Below are 6,000 nucleotides of genomic sequence, written 5' to 3'. Positions count from 1 at the left end.
GTCAGACCACCCTGCTACTAGTGACGCTCGTCAGACACCCAGCAACTGCAACCAACCACAATCGCATTGGGAGGGACCTTCTCAAGGGCTAGGAATGATCGAGTAAGTAGGTAATTATTGCCCAATATAATGGGGATGAGAAGGGTCCTCATCTGATAGAGTTATAGAGGTTTACAGCATGGAAACAGGCCTTTGGCCCAACTTGTCCATGTCGCCTTTTTTTTTAACCCCAAAGCTAGTCCCATTGCCCACGTTTGCCCATTTCCCTCTATACCCATCTTACCCACGTAACTGTCTAAATACTTTTTAAAAGATAAAATTGTACCCTCCTCTACTACTACCTCTGGCAGCTTATTCCAGACACTCATCACACACTGTGTGAAAAAACTGCTCCTCTGGACATTTTTGTATTTCTTCCCTCTCACTTTAAACCTATGCCCTCTAAATTTAGATTCCCTTACCTTTGGGAAAAGATATTGACTATCTAGCTGACCAATGCCCCTCATTATTTTATAGACTTCTATAAGATCATCCCTCAGCCTCCTATGCTCCGGAGAAAAAAGTCCCAGTCTATCCAATCTCTCCTTATAACTCAAACTATCAAGTCCTGGTAGCATCCTAGTAAATATTTTCTGCACTCTTTCTAGTTTAATAATATCCTTTCTATAATAGGGTGACCAGAATGAGGTCATTGGTCTCAGCTTGAGCAAGAATAGGAGGGGAAGGAGATTTCTCATTCCTAGTCACGGTGCAGTGAGTCTGCTGCGTGCAAACATTGACAATGGATTGGAATAGGATCGAGTTTGACCAATGAGACCCTAAAGGTCATTAACTGACCAGGACTGACACAAGAAGAACAGCCACTTAGATGATGCAGCAAAGGATTGTGGGTGTCTATGGTCAAGAGCCAGGACATGATAGAGGAACAGTTTTACTGGGAAATGTTCAGCCAATCATAAAGACATATCTTCCAACCATTGGATTTGAAAGATTTAGTGGTGGCTCACTCATGCGGCCAAGCCAAAAGATTGTTGGTTCAAATCCCAATGCAGTACAGAGGGAAAGCTGCCCAGTCTGAGGTGTTGTCTTTTAGTTGAATGTTAAACCAAGGCCCTGCCTGCCTAGGTGGATACAAAAGATCCTGAGAGACAACTCAAAGAGAAACAGCACAGTGCTAGCCAATACTTTTCACTCAACTATTATCACTATGAAACAGACTATGTCGATATTCTTTCACTGCTTTTGTGGGTACTGCTGTGCATAAATTGGGGGTTGTGTTTCTTATAATAGTGACTACACTTCAAAAGTACTTCACTAACTGAGAACTATTTGGGATATCCTGTGGTCATGGAAGGTGTCAAATAAAAACATGTCTTTCTTTTTGTTCTATGTCTGTGTACAGAGACCCTCTGTAGGCAGACAGCCACATGTAAAAAATCAGTAGGGATTCCTAAAATTTAACATCACCCCAAAAATATATTTATCATAACTTGGAACACCTTCAGAATTGCCTTCTTTCTCCTCATTAATTTCTGATTAACTTACAGTCAAGTTAAAGGAGACAAATCCCTGGTCTCGGATTCGAAAGCAAAAGTTAAACGGGATTCTCATGAGTTTGAAGCAAAACTGGGTTCTGACGCAATGCCACAAATTTTTCACAAAACTTTTGGAAAATACGAAAAAATGTAATCTCTAATCTTCAAATGATTGTAAATCAACTGCAGGCAAATGGAGCAGAACTCCCATTTTTTAAAAGCAAATTAAATTAACTGGCGTAAAATTACCATAAAAACAGATAAGGTCTGGCAAGGAATTATAGATGTGCATGGATATTTTTTCTGTTAAATTACATTTTCTCACTCTCCCTTAGATCTTCTTTCAGAATAGTCAATAAAATCAGACAAGAGGCTGGGTGTGGAAAGTGTAATAGAATGAGTCTGGCTGTGAGTTTGGACATTATCTGGACCAGATTAGTAGCATTTACATCACAGTAAGGGCTATTTAGCCCAACTGGCCAACGTTGGTGTTTATTGTCCAGCCACGATTCCTTCAGTCTGACTTCATCTATTCTATCAGCACAACCTCTATCCCCCATGTTCATATCTAGCTTTCCCTTAAAGGAATCTATCTTATTAATTTCAATCATTCTATTAGGTGGTGAGTTCCACTTTCTTCCCATACGATGGCCGTTTCAATGTGGAGCGTCAATGCTGACAGTTTTCAGTGGGAATTGGATGAAGTCCCAATTTCTTGAATAAAGTTTTGAGAGTTGGTGTGCATGATGCTTGGTCACCAGGAGCTCTCTGGTACCTGGTCACATCTGGCAGCATCTGTAAGGAGAGAAAAGGGCTGACGTTTTGAGTCCAGGTGACCCTTTGTTAAAGCTCATTATGTTTCAGGTTTGACAAAGGATCTCTGGACTGGAAACATCAGCTCTTTTCTCCTTACAGACGCTGCCAGACCTGCTGAAAATTTCCAGCATTTTCTCTTTTGGTTTCAGATTCCAGCATCGGCAGTAATTTGCTTTTGCCTGGTCACATTTGTCTTCCATCGGGCTTACTTCAGCAATCACAAAGCCAGGTGCTGCACTTAAACACCCATAGCACCAGGATATCAGTCACTGATCAATTTTCCGGCGCACTTTTCTTTACTAAGCTTTGCAAATAAGCCTCTCTTATTCTCCCAGGCTATGCAACAATGTCTGGGAAAGGCCCAGGTGGATTCTCAAATCTTTGCCATGATGGTCTGCAACTAATGTGGAGATGCCGGCATTGGACTGGGGTAAACACACTAAGAAGTCTCACAGTACCAGGTTAAAGTCCAACAGGTTTATTTGGTAGTAACTTGTGGGTTTTACTATCAAATAAACCTATTGGACTTTAACCTGGTGTTGTGAGACTTCTTACTGAGTCTGCACCTGACAGGTTGCAACCTTGGCAATTCCCTCTCCTCACAGTGTTTTGGAGACAGCCACAATCGAGGACCTTCCCTGAGCAGGTCACTCAGATTGCTAACTCTGGTTGGACATTTTCCTGGAGTTATTGTTACATGACCTCACATTGCTCTGCCTTCCTGCCCACATTCCACCATCGTGGTGATCAGTCCCTCCATTGTCAATTAAATTTTAATATAACTTATAAATAAGTGTTCATGCAAACAAACATTGTTTTAATGTCCCTATAATCTTCTTCATGGCTGTTTACAACAGGAGATTATTCCTGGAACGTTGGGAACCCTAACCTTGCTGAGTGTGACAACACATTCCTGTCGGGGTCTGTGCTCCTAACTTCCACCTACTGGTTCAATACAGTAACTGTCTTTCTGATCAAGGTAACAAGGATACATGTCTTACAATGACCCTTCATCATCTCATCTGGATTGAATTTGGATAATTTCAGGCTTGTGACAATATTAAAATTAATTTCTATTGTGGAGACATCCAACCTCATCATTATTGGAGAGAAAACTTAGGGTTGAGACCAAAGTGCGGAATGCCAAAAGAGGTAGAAGGATTAGGACAGAATGTGAGATAAAGCAGCAAGTAGCGGATACATGGCACAAAGTTTATGTTTGAAAAGTTGCAGAAGTTGAAGGGGACATCAAAGGAGGCCATTCAGCCCATTAAAGTTTCAAAATTGATTGATTAATCACAAGTAGACTTACATTCTCACTGCAATGAAGTTACTGTGAAAATCCCTTATTTGCCACACTTTGGTGTCTGTTCGTGGAGGCATGAAAGGAGTTTCACAGTTTTAATGTCAAATAATACAATTGTGCAATGGTTATGTTGTTGAATGAATCACTTCAAGGCCTGGATTAATAATTCCACAGAAAGTGTGTTCAAGTCCCATCATGGTAGTTTGAGAATTAATGAATTTGGTTTAAATCTAGCTAAGATATTGGTAAAAGTGGCCTTGGAGGTGCTGATTGTCATTAAAACATAAGTTATCTTTCAGGAAAGGAAACCTGCTGTCCTTACCTGCTTTGGGCCTATATGTGTCTCCATTCCCACACCAATGTGGCTGACTCTTAACACTTGTATCAGGGTAACTAGGAACAAACAATAAATGCTGGTCATCTAACCTAATGTGAAATAAATCACAATTAAACAGTTAACTCCGGTTTGCATTTTTTCCCAAAAGCAGGGGAAAAGGCCTTTCTTTCTTCTCCAATGCCCTACAGTTTCAGGTTAGAAGCAAAACTCCCTCCATTCTGTATCTTTATGGTTTGAGAGTCAAGTTGGTACAAGTGATTGAACTTGTCCACACAACAGATTTTTAAAAAAATACTGAAGCAGCTGGAAAGTTCATTTTTTCTGACTGCTTTTCATTCCTCAGTTTTGCCAGATATCCGATTTCAAAAACCAACTCTGGCAGCAGTCCTAGATCAGGGGTATTCAACCTCTAAGCTGGTGAGTCATCTCCTGCCCAGGTAACTCATTCCTATTTGGGATATTACTGGTTCTCACTGGTTGGTTTGTCCTGATGCCAACTGGTTGGCCTGGAGATTTGGAAAGGTTTGCTTCAGGAGCTGTCGCATCATTGGTGGATGAATCTGAATCAGATCAGAGAAAGATTGAGTCAACGGAAATGAGAACTGGGTGGTGTGTAAATAGCTTGCTGATTCACCACCACACACGATGACTTAATACCCCAGAGAGAAAGAACTTGCATTTTTACAGCACCTTTCACAATCTCGAACATCCTAAAGGCTTTTACAGCCGGTGAAATAGTTTTGAAGTGTGGTCACTGTTGTAGTGTAGGAAACATGGGAGCCAATTCTCACACAGCAAGATCCCATACACAGCAATGCCTTGGTTTTTTTTTGCGATGTTAATTGAGGAGTAAATATTAGCCAAGAAGGGACTACGCCCTGGCCTTTTCTCTAAATAGTGGCCAGGAGATTTTTTTGTTTTGTTTAGAGGACCGATGGGGAGATGGTTGAAGGTTCCTCCCTCGGTGCAACTCTCCCTCAGTACTCGGCTTGGTATGCTCAAGCTCTTAGCGTCAGTAAGCTGACACAGAGTACATGGGAAAGTAAGGGCTGGTGGTGGGGGGGGTGGGGGGGGGGGGGCGCGCTAAATGTTACATGTAGCTTGGAAGCACTAAGACATATGGCCCGTGAAGAGAAAAGATTCAATATCACTTGAAATGGTCTTTAAAAATGAACTTTTCCTTGAAATAAACTTGTTCGTATGTTGATGAAATATCAATCCTGCCTTCAATAATTTTTAAATAGGGTAAGTTGCTTCATATTAACCCTAATGGGTGTCACAGTGATTAGCACTGCTGCCTCACAGCGCCAGGGACCAGGGTTTGATTCCCGGCCTGGGTTACTGTCTGTGTGGAGTCTGCATGTTCTCCCCACATCTGCGTGAGTTTCCTCCCACTGTCCAAAAGACGTGCAGGTTAGGTGCGTTGGCTATGATAAATTCTCCCTCAGCGTACCTGAACAGATGCCAGAGTGAGGCAACTTGGGGATTTTCACAGTAATGTCATTGCAATGTGAATATAAGCCTAATTGTGACACTAATAAATAAACGTTAATTTCTAGAGTCAGAATTAATGAACATGTTTTTTGGGGGAAAGGTTGGCCCTTGTGGACTTTCAGAATTTTTAAAACTTCCTCTAATTAATAGATCCCTGCAAACTTTGTAACTATAGTCCCCTTGGGTGGCACGGTAGAACAGTGATCAGCACTGCTGCCTCACAATGTCAAGGACATTGGGTTCAATTCCCGGCTTGGATCACTGTCTGTGTGGAGTCTGCATGTTCTCGTGTTTGTGTATGTTCCCTCCAGGTGCTTCGGTTTCCTCCCACTGTCCGAAAGATGTGCTGGTTACATGCGTACCTGAACAGGCACCGGAGTGTGGCGACTGGGGGATTTTCACAGTAACTTCATTGCAGTGTTAATGTAAGCCTAATTGTGACACTAATAAATAAACTTTAGACCTATTTTGTAATTACCTTGACACCACCTTGCAAATTAATTATTAATATT

The sequence above is a fragment of the Carcharhinus amblyrhynchos genome, chromosome 29 (assembly GCF_965287045.1).
Source record: "Carcharhinus amblyrhynchos chromosome 29, sCarAmb.v2.hapA, whole genome shotgun sequence".
Lineage (NCBI taxonomy): Eukaryota > Metazoa > Chordata > Chondrichthyes > Carcharhiniformes > Carcharhinidae > Carcharhinus > Carcharhinus amblyrhynchos.
Note: the sequence above shows the minus strand (reverse complement) of the source record.